The sequence below is a fragment of the Podarcis raffonei genome, chromosome 2 (assembly GCF_027172205.1).
Source record: "Podarcis raffonei isolate rPodRaf1 chromosome 2, rPodRaf1.pri, whole genome shotgun sequence".
NCBI classification, from domain to species: domain Eukaryota; kingdom Metazoa; phylum Chordata; class Lepidosauria; order Squamata; family Lacertidae; genus Podarcis; species Podarcis raffonei.
Window position 1 is genome coordinate 45,562,001 of NC_070603.1, and position 17,621 is coordinate 45,579,621.

The following is a 17,621-nucleotide window of genomic DNA, read 5'->3' on the forward strand; positions in this document are numbered from 1 at the left end:
ACAATCAAGTCAAGAATGCTTCTTGCAAGATCAGTTTCCCCAGAGAGAGAGAAAGAAAATCTTCTAAATCATTTGCTGTAAAAAAAAGTAATACCAGGTTATAGGATGTGTATTAAAGCCAGGTGAGGGAGAGTAATTTACTTGAAGTTTATTTTTGCAGTTTCAGGTTGTAAAATGAGCTGGTGGTTTTAAGTGGAATGTGTGGCAGCGTTGCTGAATATGCAAACACCAGCAGAGTGTCCTAAGTATAGGAAGCCGGCAGAACTTATGGCAGCTGAAGTTCCACCCACATAAATTACCCCTGAGCAACAGAAGAATTGTGTGCACCATGTCTGCACATGCCACAAATAGTATGCACTGTAGTGGGGGGGGGGGGAAATGTAGCTGCTACCAATGTTTGTTTGATAGTTCCTTAGATCTAGGATATATATATTCATTTCACCACCCCCAGAAGTGAGAGAAATGGTGGCCCAGGAGAGGGGTTTCTCTGTGACAGCTCCTAAATTGTGAAACCTCCCTTCCACAGAGGTGTGTCTAGCATCTTTCCCTTTCCCTGGATGCTGTAGATTGGGGTCAGCAACCTTTTTCAGCCGTGAGCCGGTCCACCGTCCCTCAGACCTTGTGGGGGGCCGGACTATATTTTGAAAAATAAAAATGAATGAGTTCCTATGCCCCACTAATAACCCAGAGATGCATTTGAAATAAAAGCACACATTCTACTCATGTGAAAACATGCTGATTGCCGGATCGTCCGCGGGCCGGATTGAGAAGGCGAATGGGCCGCATCTGGCCCCCGGATCTTAGGTTGCCTTCCCCTGCTGTAGATGCACCTCATTACCCTGGCCTTAAGGCATTTTGTTTTATGGGGCCCACTGTTGTAACTGCCCTGGGTAACTTATGCTGAAGAGCGGGTAAGAAATCTTACATGTGTATAAATAAATAAAAACAACGCCAAATGGGCTAAAATAGCACATAATGTTCAGCACTTTTTTCACTTTGTACTTCTCCCACCTTGATTCTTGTTCTTTTTCGTCCATTGATCTGTTTACCCAGATAAGAGACCTTTCGATGGGTACTAAATAATACACTCTCTTGAACTTCCGGCTGACAGCTTCTAGAGGGTAAGTGCTTTCATCCAAAGGAAGGGTCCTTTCCATTTGACGCACACCCCAAGAACTAATTAAACGCTCGTCATCTATGCGCTGTGTTTTGGTGAGTGACACCAGATGCGTTATCTGCTCACAGACAAAATTAAGAGAATAAAATGCCTTTGCAAGAGTGGTCCGAAGGCCATCATTGTCTAATAAAAGATTTGAAACTATGTGGAATTGGAAAAGAAATGATACATTCTGAAGCTATTTTCATCTCATTAGCTCAAGTCAAAAAGAATAAAAGCAAATGTAGTTTAGAAGATTAGCGGAGAAAACTGATGTGCAGTGAAAGAGGATGGCAAGCACCTTTTCCCTGGGCTTGTTTAAGCAGAGAGCCTGTAAAACTGTCATTCCAACTCTGGCTTCAGACATTCTAACAAGTGCCGGGAGCTGCACTTCCTGCTTTTGCAAAACGTTCAAAATGGGAGCTTTCACAGCTTTCCTGGAGAAAATAATATAGTATCTCATTTAATAATAAAAACAGGAAGCAGCACTCACTTGCATTTCCTGTTTCAGTATGACTAAGGGTATAGTGATGTATGGAAGTTAGTGATGTATGGAAGTGAGAGCTGGACCATAAAGAAGGCTGTTTGCCGAAGAATTGATGCTTTTGAATTCTGGTGCTGGAGGAGACTCTTGAGAGTCCCATGGACTGCAAGAAGATCAAACCTCTCCATTCTTAAGGAAATCAGCCCTGAGTGCTCACTGGAAGGACAGATCGTGAAGCTGAGGCTCCAATACTTTGGCCACCTCATGAGAAGAGAAGACTCCCTGGAAAAGACCCTGATGTTGGGAAAGATGGAGGGCACAAGGAGAAGGGGACGACAGAGGACAAGATGGTTGGATAGTGTTCTCGAAGCTACCAACATGAATTTGACCAAACTGCGGGAGGCAGTGGAAGACAGAAGTGCCTGGCGTGCTCTGGTCCATGGGGTCACGAAGAGTCGGACACGACTAAATGACTAAACAACAACAACAAAGAGTATCTAAGGCTGCTCCAAGAACTGACATTTCAAAATCCTAAGTAACAATATTCTCATTTCTCCATACTCTGCTATGTTTTTTGCAGAGACTGTAGCACAGTGAATAATGAGTAGAATGGTAAACACAGCATAGCTGAACACCCTAGAAGTAGGAAGCATGCGCATCTGACGACCTGTCTCCCCATTTGTGGAGTGCTTTGCCCAAGGAGGCACACCAGGCACCATCCTTGTCAGTTTTTGGCTATTAATTTTTGTTGTACCTTGCTATGATTCTGGTCTCTTTTGTGGTGCTCATCTTTTAGCAGGGCGTGGATAGGTTTGTGCATGCAATACATATGCTCCCTTTGGGTGAGTCCCACATCTCTCCCAAGAGTGAGATGCAATGCCCCAATTATATGTGTAAACAGTGGCATGAAAGATCATGGAAACAGAAGGCTGGTCATGCACAGATAATAATAAATAATAAAATTTTATTTATATCCCGCCCTCCCCAACCGAAGCCGGGCTCAGAGCGGCTAACAACAATAAAAGTAACACAGCATTCTAAAATCAATTCATTCTAAAACCAGTTTAAAATCAAATTAATGGCAACCATTGGGCTAGAGTTCTGTGAGGATTACCAAAGGAGGGGGTCAGGCTGTGCCTTGGCCAAAGGCCTGGTGGAACAGCTCTGTCTTGCTGGCCCTGCAGAAAGATGTCAAGTCCTGCAGGGCCCTAATCTCTTGTGACAGAGCGTTCCACCAGATCGGGGCCACAGCCGAAAAAGCCCTGGCTCTGATTGAGGCCAGCCTAAATGGACTACAACTCCATCTTTTTCAGTTAAAAATGTGGAATGCTTATAAGCTTCTGAAGCTCTGCTTCCCCCTCCTTTTTATTTTTAAAGATGCATATATCTATAAAGGCTTCTTTTTAGTACTATCTTGAAACAACAAAAAGGTGTCATTCTGTTGACCTGCCAGCGGAATCTTGGGCTTTGTTGCATGGCTCACTTAACAGTCACAAGCTCTCCCCCAAAGAGTTAGGCCTCTTAAATTTGCAAAGGAGTAAAGACTGACCCTTCCAGTGACAATGATTGCCTGCTCTTCTGAGATAACTGAGACAAGTGATTGAGTAACAGAGGCCAGGGCAGAGAATCAATTCTGTGCTAATGAGCATACGAGGCTATCAGGAAAGCATATAGCATGCAAGATTGGTTAGGTTAAAGGCAACATTCATCTGCTGACAAAGAAAAAGGGTACTTTTGACCCTGTAAAATGCTTGATCTGCTGTGCATAGATAAAAGTTGTTTGGCAGGGTTTCATTCCTCTTCCAAATGCCAGTGGCTTGATCCTGCGAGCTGCTGCACCAGCAAATGAGAGTATAAACAAGTAACTGGGCATTTTTACCTTTCTGCCCAGAGCTTCACAGGTTTTTCTTCGTTGACCAGTATACAAAGAGAAGCACTCTGTCTCTCCCATTACACTCCCATTACACTGGGCTTGTGATATTGTGAGGACTGGATGACTGTTTGTATAGGGGTCTCTGCACATGGCTGTTTTGCCACATGGATAGGGAGAAATTCAAAGAAAACCTGCAGTGACATGTGTTTAATGTGTTTTGGAAACCTCTTCCTATGTTTTTGTAGTGTGTCTGAGAAGGAGATGGTGCAAGATTTGAGATGCAATAAAAGTTTATTAGTCCTGACTCATGACCATTATGTATTGGGACTCTCTTGTGTTCCTGGCATGATGGACTAGTGCTAGCTACCTCATTGGCTAGCACTGGCTGATGTCCTTGGTTGCTCCCATTCCAGGAACCAATCAGCAGGCTTGGTTGCTGGAGCATGGAGCTTGTGGCATGGACCAGAGGTAGAGCCCTACCTCCTCTGGTCCACAACTGGGCTATAAATTCAATCCCAGGTTGCAGCTTTGGCAGTCAGTGCCATCATGGATCACTGCCTTGCCGTGGCGAAGGGGCTATGAGCTATGCCGTGCAGGGCCACCCAAGATGGACAGGTCATAGTGGAGAGTTTTGACCAAACATGATCCACCTGGAGCAGGAACCGGCAAGCCACTCCAGTATCCCTGCCAAGAAAACTCCATGGACAAAGATAATTTGCCAACAAAGGTTCGTATAGTTAAAGCCATGGTTTTCCCAGTAGTGATGTATGGAAGTGAGAGCTGGACCATAAAGAAGGCTGATCGCCGAAGAATTGATGCTTTTGAATCATGGTGCTGGAGGAGACTCTTGAGAGTCCCATGGACTGCAAGAAGATCAAACGCATCCATTCTTAAGGAAAACAGCCCTGAGTGCTCACTGGAAGGACAGATTGTGAAGTTGAGGCTCCAATACTTTGGCCACCTCATGAGAAGAGAAGACTCCCTGGAAAAGACCCTGATGTTGGGAAAGATTGAGAGCACAAGGAGAAGGGGACGACAGAAGATGAGATGGTTGGACAGTGTTCTCAAAGCTACAAACATGAGTCTGACCAAACTGCGGGAGGCAGTGGAAGACAGGAGTGCCTGGCGTGCTCTGGTCCATGGGGTCACGAAGAGTCGGACACGACTAATGACTAAACAACAACAACAGTCAACACTAACTTAGCTGAAAAAACAAGAATGCTGGAGACAGCAAAGAGCAGTGGCAATGAAGGAAGTGGCCAATGGGAAGCAGCCCAACTGCTCCTATATTCATCCCACATCATGCTCTGTCTCCACTCACTTAGGTCCTGCCTAAGCTCTTTTGCACATCTGTGCATTTAAGCTGCACAGATATAGCAGGATACCTAAGTTCTTTGTACTGGTGCAGGGAGTGAGATTTCTGGGTGAACCAATACAAAGTGGAAAGAGCACACTCATACCTGTGCGAGGCCACTTGGGTGGCATCCTGTTCAGCTTAGTTTGGTGCCTCAGGGTTAGAGAATAATGTGCAGGATGTGCAGTCACAACCTGTAGCATTGCCCTTGTATCATGATTTTACTAAGTATGTTGCACCACTGCACTAATATTGACTGATGTCCCTACTCTAGACCCAGTTGCCTTTACTACCAGCATGATTATGCAAGGCTCTTGGGAGAAGTGATGTGCTAGGGTGCTGATGGGGCAAGTGGTGAGCTGGAAGCCATGTTGTATCCTAAATATGTTTTGCACTGAACAAATGTAGTGATATCACTCATGCTCTTGAAGGACTTGGAAGCTTGGGTGATATTTGTCAGTCTGCACTACCCTTTTCTTGCCATCATTGGGCTGTCTGCTGTTTCCTCCATAAATCTTTGCCCCGTATGAAGTTTAATTGCAGGAAATGAAACTGGAAGTTTCACATGTGAATTTTGTGGCCATATCCAGCCAGATTGAAAGTACAGTGAGCATCCAACAGCTGTTTGAAAATCTTCCAGACTGCGACAAAAAAAAGAATGTCAGACTCCTGGGTGCCAGACCAGTTTGTGAGTTACCGAGCAGGTGTGGATTTGAACGTTTGCTAATTGCCTCCTCTTTAAATCCATGCTGTCAGCAAATGTGTAACACCTGAAATAATTGGGGGGAGAGGAGACAGGGCCCAGCTCGAGAGCTGCTGTTAGTTAATGTTTGCAAACAACCCAAATCATCTATTTCCATGATTGCTGCATATTGGGATAGTGGTCTGGACTGACGTGATAGGACTCTTCGCCACAAGCTGTATCTTGCTACCCATGGAATCAAGCACAGTCTCCAGAAAGGCCAAGACCAGTAAAAATGAATAAGATGAATACTATGCACCATTCACTTGGGGAAAGGAAGAAGGGCTCAGCAGTGGGATGAGGACCCATAGCTGAGTGGCAGAGCACATGCTTTGCATGCCCGAAACTCCCAGGTTCACTCCTTGATATCTCAGGTAATGGAAAGTACCTCCTCTTGACTCCTTGCAGTCAATGCTGACTTAGACAAACAGCGGAACCTGGTATAAGGACAGATATGGCTGGTGGGATGGCACAGGTGGAGTGGCCTTGCTGACCTGGCTTTCCAATGCCACACATCATTGCCAGTTTCTGAAAGGGAAGGGAGAGGAGCAAGGCATTGGGGAGCTTGGCAACTTCCTATGTTTCTAGGATATATATGGGTAAGAGTGTGCCTGTGTAATATAATGTAATTTTTGTTTTCTTCAGCACTACAGGGTAGAGGGTGAGAACACACCTTTTTCTTGAGAATGTCCAGTGTTCCCACCTGGCAATAGCAATATCTAACCTCTGTTTTACCTGGTGGAAGTATAAATTTTAGAAGGGAGAGGTGGGGCTTATCCACATTTACCTTTTGCTCCACTCTTTCCAGGCAGAGGCCCACACTTTAACACTCTGTGTCTGAGCTTTTTGTTGTTGTTGCCCTGAGCTTTCCTCACGAAAACCTGATCCTTAAAGCTGAATTGGAGCAAACACCCATTTGGGTTTTCTGTGGAATAACATTTGCTCCAATTGAGTTTTCAAGAGTGGGTTTTCAAAGGGAAAGCTCCGGAGTAACAACAACAACATCATCAAAAGTGCTCAGTCATGAAGCTTCATGGACGGTGCCTAGAAACCTAGCAGCAACCTAGCAGCAAGTGAGAGAGAAACACAGGACACAGGCATGATGAATGGTGATGGCAGACAGAACGGAACACACACGAAAGTATATTATCATGGTCCCAAGCAATCTGAGCATGGTCTGTGGGAAATTGCCAGCTGGAATTCTGGTGACTGTGATTCCCACCTAATGGAACATGGCTCAGTTGGGTCCACTGCTCTTCAGGTGACATTGCATCTGAGCAGACTGAGTCTGGAAGAGGAAGGCTGAGAAGTCTCTCTCTCTCTCTGTGTGTGTAAGGCGACACACTGCACGTTAGATCCTGGCAATTGTTACTGGTCATTTATAGCCAATGTCCTAATAAATACTAATGACAACCTTGGCTCTAATTCACAAACAAGTTAGGCAGAATGGATTGAACCCATACAAGGCAACAGCTGTAAGCACCTTTAATTGGAAGTAAAGTCTACTTCACCCATTTCAATGGGAATAGTGCTGAAAATGCAACCCTCAAGGTGATCTCTCTGTTCCCACTCTGGCTTTTAGAGATCTCTCTACACAGAGCAGCCTCCTCCTGTTTGCTCTTGTGCAGCCATGCTCTTAGGTCATCTGCTTGGGAGCCAAAGGCAGCAGCAGCACGGCCACATGTGCCACGATGAGGCAGATCTGCATAATAAAAGCATCTCGACATATTGGCCTGGACAGCAACATAAAACTTGGCAGGAGGATGTGATGTTGAGCAGCATCCCCATGACGAGGGTTAGGCCTACAGCCACACAGAGATTTTGAGGTGCTAGTCAGGTTGATTTCAGAGGGTCTTAGACGATGTAACCTAAATGAGCTTCGTGCTTGTTAGCCTGAGGAGCACCAAGGGGCTGGGTCACGTTTCCAGCAGGCAACAAGATACCTGACACAGATTTCTGGATGCCAATTTTAGCAGGACAGTTCTTGTATTCAAGAGAGCAAGACTTGCCAAGTATTTTGCAGTGTCAAAGTCATGAAAGCAGGTACCTTATAGAGCTGAGTGAGGATACAGCAGTTCAATAATGAGAGTAGACAGAGCTGTGATATGTCATCCAGAAACCCTATATAAATGAGAAACATAAACCTCCATTCACCATGACATGCCAGCTCTCTTTATTTTCAGTTTGGGGTCAGTCGGCACAAAATACTTGGGTGCATTCACCCCCCCCATTTTTCTGGAGCAGTCAACGATTTAGAGACACATAATTCTCACAGCATCCAGCCAAATGTCACCTGAATCTCTCCGACATTGTATACTTTATGACATGTCTGTTCCCTCAGAGACATACTTAATCCTTCACAGCTGAGTGAACCAAGACACCGTGGGCCCAATTTGATTACCTCTTCATTGTTACAGCCCTTCACAGCGGAGCCAGGAACCTCCTGTCTGCTCAGCTCACGTCCCCTTTCAGGATTGCCAAATAACAACTGGAGGAAATTTGATCGCAACGCTGAAAGCTTATTCCCAGCTCCAGAACTGACTTGCCGTGGCTGCTGTCCAGCCCAACAGCTGTGCACACTTGCGTTTTCATTGAAATCGGCAGGTCTTAAGGGCCTATAGTGTGGGGCGGGAGGCTCGTCAATGGTCGCAATCAAGTGTGGAGTTATGCATCCCCCTTTCAATCACTTGAAGGACACATAACTATGCGGCAGATTAAAGCCAGTGTTGCCAACATTCTGATAAGAGGCAGGTCAGCTGTTTTCTTTCTTTTGCCAGATGTCAGCATCAGCAAATTTATGGGCACGTGGGTCCTTTTATTTATTTATTTTTTAAAAAATTAGGGCAGGGCGACTCACATGCCAATCACCTGATATGATGCCAGATAATCAATAGGTGGGTTGCCAGGTTTCTTACCCAGTACTTCCCAGATGTCCAACAGTCAACAGGTTGTTGGTCACTTGGGAACTGCGGTGCAAGGGGCTTTGCCCATGCTGTGTTCAGGGCTAAATGCCCAACAACCACCTATTCTTTATGTTTCCCAAGCACTAAGCATCAGGCTGGCAAAGCTGCTTTTTGGAGGGATGGGTTTCTTGATCAAATTCCCAATGGGAAACTCAGTCATGCAGCTGACTTTTCAGCCGATGGGTGGTATGTTCATGCTTACTTTGTGCCAGGACTGGCTGCATGATTGAGTTCCCTGTGGGAATCATAGAAAGCTTATATGATTCTGGAATGCAAGGTAAGGCCATGAAGCAGGAAATTCTTGCTACAGATTTGGGGGGGGGCATGGTTTTGTTTTATCATTACACACACCAGGGCCGGATTTAGGTTTGATGAGGCCCTAAGCAACTGAAGGTAACTGGGCCCTTTATATGTCCAGATGTCCTTTGTCAACAACAAATTTTGTCACTGTTTTTTGTGTTGAATATATGCTATGTGGTAATCTATGGACCTAATAGGTATCTAAGGCCATTTGCACATAAAAAATAGGAGCCTACACAACACAAAACACTGTTGCTGTATGTAGGTTTTATTTTATTTGTTTTTTATCTTATATTTTGGAAATGTACATACAGGTTTTTTTCCCTTTAAATTTTTTTGGGGCCCCCAAGAGAGTGGGCCCCTAAGCTATAACTTGTTTAGCTTATAAGTAAATCCGGCACTGACACCCACACATAGGATAGTGAGTTATAGATTTTTAAAAGACTACAGTATTTGCCTGTCTAGCCCGGGACCATCTGCTCTCACCGGTAGTGACTCTATAGGGACTTAGACAGAGGAGTCTTTCCTATCACCTTCAACCTTTTTTAAAAAGGAAATGCCAAGGGACCTGATAAATTTAGAGCAGAGATGAATAACCTGTGACCCTACGTATGTCATTTGACTCCAACTCCCATCCTCCCTGTCCATTGACCATGGTGGTTGGGGCTGATGGGAGTTGTAGTCCAAAAACACCTAGGTGGGGCACATAGGTTACCCACCCCTGATGTAAAGCCAAGTGCATTATAGATGAGCTGTGGTCCCTCACCTGTCTTTATGACGCTCTGACATGTCGTGTACATGTAGCTAAACAAATTGTTCCACTAATTTGACAGTGTTGCTAGGTAATTGGGGAAACTTTGTGGAATGGAAAGAGGGTCTGTAGTTCCTTCCTTTATCCCTGTCAAATTCACTGTGTTCAAGCAACAATTCTATTAAATCAGAGTTATTTCCTACTGACAGGTTTAATCAAACATGATTTTTTAATATATTGTTCTGAGCATTAGATGGGGTTCATATTTCAGGTAAGATTTGATAGATAGCAGGTAAAGCAATGCATTTGGAGCTTTGTCAATCACCCAATTCTGGGTAACCTAGACTAATTTATTTGGACAGCAAATCTGTTACACTGATAATCTCCAGATTGAAGCAGATAAACCTTATAAGCAAAGCCCTCAAAGCAAAGCCTGAGTCACTGGTGTCAGTCTGCACTCCCTGGATCCCATTATCACTCTCCTTTGATATTTTATCTATAGGTCATCCAGTCAGGTGCAAAGGTGATGAATGATACAAATTTGCCACTTCAGAAAAAGATGCTATTTAGAGTGCAAGGGGTGATTTTGTCAGAAAGAGAGGCAGAGAGAGCTCCTTTATATCTAGTTCTACTTTCTAGGGGAAATATGGCACATCTATAACAAGTGCTGCTGAAGGACAGATCATGCCTTCAAAAAAATATGATGCTTACGTCTCCCAGGGCTATAAGGCACTTCCAACAACACACATCCGACAACACCCTCCTTCAGTTCCACCCATGCAAAGTTGCATCCACAGAAGCCACATCTATTCAGCCATAATACCTAAATGGAACATTCATGCTCAGAAGCAACAGGCCAGATTCTGGAGGACAAGCAACAGGAGAGGATTGTTGCCTTCATGTTCCGCTTGCAAGCTTCCAGAAGACAATTGGACAGGCACCACTGGAAGCAGGAGAAGATGGAAAAAAGTAAGTTGACGAAGACCTGAAGTTGAAGGAAGAGATGGAGTGAGGTGGTCCTGGGCAGCTCAGATTCCTTTTCAATCTCCCTTGCAGCCAAATTTTGCCATAATGCTATCTCTACTCTCCTCCGCATCCAGTTTATGGAGGCAGGAGAGCAAAGGCACAGTGTTTTCAAGAAAAACAAGAGAAGATGCCCAATTACCCACCAGGCTCACTGATAAACCAGCTTCTTCTCACTGCCTCCCCTACGATCCATGGCCCCAAAAGAGCAGGCTCCCATGCAGTGCTCCAATTTCTTCTGGAGGGCAAGTAGCCAAGGAGCAAATACTGTTTGTACATCTCTGCTGGAATATTGACTTCTAGTGTATTTTTGTTTGTTTGTTTTGTCCTTAAAATGGTGATTCGGCACTCTGTATGTACTGCAAAAAAGGCCATGCTGATGCTACTGTAAACAATATAGCATGAACTCCCACTTAGAAAGGTGATGTTCCTACCTCCCAGTCGTCTCAAATTAGAGCTTAAAAACTTAATGGGAGCTCAGCTGTTAGCCACCTTATTAGAAATGCTGAGCTGTAATTGCTTCCTCCCTCCTTTTGATCAAGCTGATAGATCGGCTTCAGAAAGAAGCACCATTTTAAAACAGAAATTCAAGGCACAGGCAAGTTTCAGAAACAAAATCAAATGCAGAACAACACCTCTTTTGTACATGTCTGATCTAAATCGTCACCCGATGCTTCCTCCCATTTCCTAACTATTGAGGCTTTGCAGCTTCTGGATGTATTTTATGCATTAAGTATCAACATGCCTCATTTTCTCAAGGTTTGGATTCAATGGAGTGTAAAGAATCAAGATGTTTTATGTTGAGTGAAACAGCAAGCAGTCATCAAGATCATATTCATTCTTCATTTTGGGAATTACCAACATAATTGATTACTCAGAAAGAGGAGACACTAAATAATTATTTAACAAGTTCCAAGGAGTGGATATAATTGGCATAGTTAATCACATTGGTCAATAAATGACTTCATTCTGGCAGAGTTCTCAAAATAAAGTTATTTAGTGTCTCCTCTTATGATCTTGATGACTGCTTGCAAGAGAGTTCTCAAAATAATACTTTAGCATTCATAAACATATCTGATGTGTGTGTGTGTGTTTGTGTGTGTGTGTGTGTTATAATGAGCACCACAGTTACCAAATGTAAGTGTGGAAGCTCTGATGTACACACAGAGCAACTTTGCCCACTATGGTTTCTCTATTCATTTCAGTAAAGGGAACAGCTCTGCAAGACCAAGGTGATGCTCAGAGCCAGCCCTCCACTGAAGTAAATGAGGAAGTTCGCCTGAGGTGTACTGCAAGTGTGTGCATGGGACTTTGGATGGAGAGCGTTAAGTTAAATTGCTCTATTGCTTTTACCTGACCTAAAATAAGTACATAATTTGCATATTTGACTCTATTCAGACTGTTTGAATCAAATGACAAAGTACACTGTGGTACTGGCCTTTAAAACACTTTGGGTTCATTCTTACACTGGCACATTTTTCTTGTACACAAAAAGGAAGCAAATTTAAGGTTGCCATTCAAGAACACTTAAGACAGTGCAAATGATTCTTCCTTTGTTATTCCACTGATGAACAACTTCAATTCAGAACCCAATTACAAGTAAGAACTTTAAGGTCAATGCCTGAACCCATATGCGTTATTTTGGCATAGGTTCCATTGGAATAAAAAGATTGTACTATGGAACTGGCACAAGTTGTGTACTGTTCATTCTGCACTTGCAGTTAATCAATCTTTTAGTGTGGCATAACACTAAAGGTAAAGGACCCCTGGACAGTTAAGACTTGTCAGGGCCTACATGAGCTTCAGAGTTTGAGAAAGGTGGGTGTAAGGGAAAGGTCGCTGCATTCTTCTGCAATTTTTAAAAAGATGCATTCTGCCATTCCTGTTGAGGTCTGCTATGGCAGATAGAGGTTAGAAGGGTCTGGCTGTCAAACTCTACAGTGAGAAAAGTATGCTTTGTTTTAGCTGCAGTCCAAAGAACCACAAAACACACACAACCTTTTATCATTTGGAGAAGAATACAAAGAGGACCCTTCAAGTTCTAATCTACACACATAAAACAAATTCATGCACAGATGTCTTCCAAATACCCAACCCAAATGCCGAAATCCAGCATCGCCTGAGCTCTGTGAGTGCGGCTTTCTCCTAATTGAAGCACAGAGTGTTTGAGGACCGGGACATTCACAGGGAAACCAAAATGCTTGTTTACAAAGCTATTGTACTACCAACCTTACTATATGCTTGTGAAACATGGACTACCTATGAACGCCATCTCCAACTCCTCAAAAGATTCCATCAATGGTGTCTCCGAAAAATTTTACACATCACTTGGGAAGACAGGAGAACTAATATCAGTGTACTGGAAGAAGCAAAGATCACTAGTGTTGAAGCAATGGTTCTTCAACATCAACTTCGTTGGACTGGTCATGTTGTGCAGATGCAAAGCAACTACTCTATTCCGAACTTAAAAATGGAAAGTGTAATGCTGGTGGTCAACAAAAGAGGTTTAAAGACTGTTTCAAGGCAAATCTAAAAAAATGTAGTATAAACACTGACAACTGGGAAACACTGGCCTGTGAGCGCTATAGTTGGAGAACAGCCTTTACCAAAGGTGTCATGGGCTTTGAAGACACAAACTCAGGACGCAAGAGAGAAACGTGCTAAGAGGAAGGCACACTTAGCAAATCCACACCGTGATCAATTCCCGCCCAGAAACCAGTTCCCACTGTGGAAGGACATGTGGATCCAGAATTAGCCTCCACAGTCACTTACGGACTCATTGTTAAAACCATGTTTATGGAAGACAATCTTACTTGGCTATGAGTGATCGCCAAAGAAGAATAATATAAAAAATGAAGCACAGAAATATGTGCAACTTTCTGTTATCCTTATGCCTAGAGACTAAACACATTTATTTGTAAGGTCCATTGATTTTAACTAAATTCATTTCCAGTTAAAGGTGCCAAAGACCTCTCTATTGCTGCATCCTCAATTCCCATGGAACTTATTTCCAAGTAAGTAGTTTTTAGATTGACAGGTAAGATTGCAGTCAAAACCAAACATTGATTTGAAATGCTTCATTGCTGCCGCAATCCTGCACCAGAGTGTCTGTCTGCAATCTTCTCCTTTAGCATCTCTGCAATGTCAGTATATTTGCATGCACAGTTTGTGACACTGTGTTTGCACAGCAGTTGAAAGATGCAGTTCCAAGTTCTCATTTCCTGTTGTGGCGAGAGCAATGGCATGAGCCGCATGGTTCCATTATGCAAAAAGAAGGGATGGCACTTTCGAATAATAGGGCTACTGTAAATGGACAATGGACACCAAGAGGCAATTGGATTCTTTGTACCAAGTAGCTCGAATGCACCTTAAGTTACATCCATTTGCTGAGATGCGAGCTGAAATCAGACTCACTGAGGGAGAGAATGCCAAGGGAGCTGAAAGCAGGTGGACAGGAGGGAAATTTGGCCTAAGATTTATCTGAATTTTGGGACAACTCTCTTGATGCTGCTCTGAATAGAATGTGGCAGTATCTGTGTTCTTTGCTTATTCAACCCCACAACAACCTGCTCAACCTGTGCATATGTACAGATTGTTACAAAGTTATCACTCTCTTCTGCTGCACTCTCCTCTTAAAGAAGATTACCTCAGAAGGTTGCCAAAATGTCTGTGCCTGTGTAAAGCTGTAGAGAAAAGAATACGCTCCACCAAGTGGCTGGAAGCGGAAAGTGGAGACAAAACGTAATGTCTGAACTCAGCATGACACACTCATTTGCAGGCTGGTTAGAGTTGTACTTTGTGGTAACTGTTGGTGAGGGCTGCCACATGTCTGGAAATTCATGGACATTGCCAGGACTGGTCCTTCAAAAATGGCGTCCAGGAAAACCTGGGCGTATGGCAGCCTATATTGAAAATTTTGTTTGGCCAACAACTTTTGTTGATTATACTACTGTTGGTATAAGCTGATGGATGGAAAGGTGCAGGTCAGCCAACCAAGAGCGAGGGTGCTGGTTCTCTGCAAGCAAAAGTGACTCCTGGAGAGCAGAAGTGGCAGATTGGGCTAGGGAGAGGAGAAAATGCAGGGGAGACAAGATTGTAGAGCTGAACTCCTGCAGAATGCTTCAAAGAGGGGATTGCTGAACTTTACTGGCTAAAACGCTAAGGGTTGAATCACTGTTCCTAGCATGGGAAGCTTAGAGCTACCCTAGACCTGGTTTAGCAGTTCCTTTAAGCTTGGGGCTGCACAGCCACAGAATCCTATTTGCTGACACCCTCTGTACCTTAGTGTAACGCACTCCAGTTGTTGCTGCAGCCTCTCTGCTGCCACCAGCTTGGATTTCCTTATTGTGGTGCTCTCAAATTCTGCAGTTGGAAGAATTCCACTCTTTGGTTGCATCCCTGAAAGGGCTGTAAGTAAACGTATGCTGTATCCCTCATAGTGACACCTCCATAGACTTAAAGTTATTAGAGTCACCAGGCAGATACTGAACTTCATCATCACATCAACCAATGTCAGTAACAATGTCTTAAATAACTGTTGCTGGTGCACAAGAAGCCAAGATACAGATAATGTGACAGGTGATTTATAGAGAACCAAAAATATTTCAGCCACATGTTGCAACATTTATCTAGATTGAGATGATGGAGGTCAAGCATGTCCTACAGAAACAGAAACATAGAAATCAGTGAGGTGACAGCAGCTTTTATTGGCCCAGCTGGCAGCTGAAAGATGTATACAAGCTGTTGGGTTACACCCAACACTTCAGGCAAAATAATTTCCATTGCATAAAAAGATTGGAGTAAATTATTTTAGATGGCATGTCATTATGTGCCCACGGCAGCACACAAAAATTCAAAGAAAGAATGGGAGGAATTCAACATCATGCTATTACGATTTTTTTCCACCAGGAAATGATTTCGGGCTGCAAGGAGAGGAGAGGGAAAGCCCCATTGCAGTAGCAGGACTCTTTGCACTGCCTCCCACTAGCACAAGTGTTTAGCGGAACCCAGTCCAATAAAACTAACTTTGCAGACTCTGGATCTTAACACCACAACGCCATTCATACAGCAAGCCAAACACGGCAGCAAAATGCTTTAAAAACATGACAACCCCCCCTTAATGGTTAATTGTAGCTACAGAATTAATCTCGCACTGCAGAATTTTTCCAAGGGAAACCATGGAAGATGCATTTGTCCCTGCAGATCAAAGCACTTTGGGGGCTGTTTTAGCAAGTTTTCCAAAAGCAGGAGGTGAAGGGAAGAAAGGGCAGGGGAAAAAAGGCTTAGAGAAAAGTTAAATTCATGAAACATACGGTAGAAACAACTTCCATGAGTTCCCAGGGAGCACATGCAAAGAGATTCCACTATTGCACTGCAGTCACACTTCACTGTTCTTCAGTGCCCTTGGAATGTGAAATCTATTTACTGCAGCTCTCCACACTTTGAAATGTCTCTATTCAGTATCACAGGTGCTCCTCACCTATGGAGCCTGAACAAGAAAGGTGATTACTGCTGCAGAACAAAAGAAGGAGAGTTGCTCACATGACCCGCATAGAACCAGAATCTCATCATTGCCCAGAGTTAAGTGTTTCTTTAATGCTCATGGCTGCTGCGGTGCCTTCAGACTGTGCCTTTTGACTGACAGTTTGCAGACAGCTAATTCCTCCATCCTGATTTAAGTCTTCAACTTATTTCCCCAGTGCTTTTGTTCCCCAGCTGACTGTTTTATATGTATTCCAACAACTTTGACTCGAACAGAATGCATATTCACTTGTGGCAGACATCACAATAAAGATGTCGGCGTTTTTTCTGGAATTGCTAAGAATGGCTACCCACAATTCATCTCCAAAAAAGGAACAGAATTTGTTTTGTTTTTTAGAAAAGAAAACTGTAGCAAAATGGGAAGGGTTCATGAGAACTAATGAAGAATTCGAAGAAGAAGAAGAAGAAGAAGAAGAGTTTGGATTTGATATCCCGCCTTTCACTCCCTTTTAAGGAGTCTCAAAGTAGCTAACAATCTCCTTTCCCTTCCTCCCCCACAACAAACACTCTGTGAGGTGAGTGGGGCTGAGAGACTTCAAAGAAGTGTGACTGGCCCAAGGTCACCCAGGAGCTGCATGTGGAGGAGCGGAGGCTCAAACCCGGTTCCCCAGATTACGAGACTACCGCTCTTAACCACTACACCACACTGGCAAATAAATAAGTCAAGGGAATAATTGTATTAAGGAAAGACACTGACTCAAAGCAAGCCCATGATGAATTTTGGGTAAATGTTATCAGTTTAATTCACAAAGTGGAATGGTGGGTTTTTTGTTTACAAACAAAAACAAACAAAACAGGAAGAATGTTGGTTCCAACACTCCAAGTTAAAGGTTTATCTGAAGTTTGATAAATTCTCAATTTATCATCCAAGGCTTCACAGAATCATATGACTGTAGCGTTGGAAGGGACCCTGAGGATCATCTAGTCCAGCCCCCTGCAATGCAGGAATATGCAGCTGTCCCATACGGGGACCGAAGCTGTCACCTTGGTATTATCAGCACCACATTCTAACCAACAGAAAGTTACTTACAATTTTGTTGGTCAATTCACAGTCAATTAATTTTTAGATGTATACACATGTATTATGTGAAAAAAAATGTGTTATTGGAACATATATATATTTATTAATAAAAATAGAAAAGGAACTCAAATTACTAGTGCAAATTACTCAAAGTGCAAATTACTATTGTAGGAAACCTGAATTGAACCCTCAACAATTTGAGGGTTGAAGTGGCTTAATCAGCTCTAGGTGGTAACTGGCAACCTAGGGCTCCGGGAAAAAAATGGCACTTATTTATAAAACTTGCAAAGCTAATATCCTGGCACATTTCTGTGAATATACCCCATAGTCTTCAAAAAACAGTAGCTAAGAGATGTGGTCACAGACGTTGAGGAGGCCAGGCCATCTCTGCATCCTCCTAGTGATTCGGGCAT

At 43.5% G+C, this 17,621-nt stretch overlaps 1 protein-coding gene across 1 annotated transcript in view; it reads right to left on the reverse strand.

Moving 5' to 3' along the window:
• SLU7 (SLU7 homolog, splicing factor) overlaps window positions 1–17,170 on the reverse strand; it is a 252,508-nt gene extending 235,338 nt beyond the window's left edge. Inside the window, exon 1 of the mRNA XM_053376453.1 lies at window positions 17,160–17,170. The gene's annotated coding sequence lies outside the window, so the exon portion shown is untranslated. The remainder of the gene's footprint in view (window positions 1–17,159) is intronic.
• Between the last annotated feature and the right edge of the window lie 451 nt (window positions 17,171–17,621).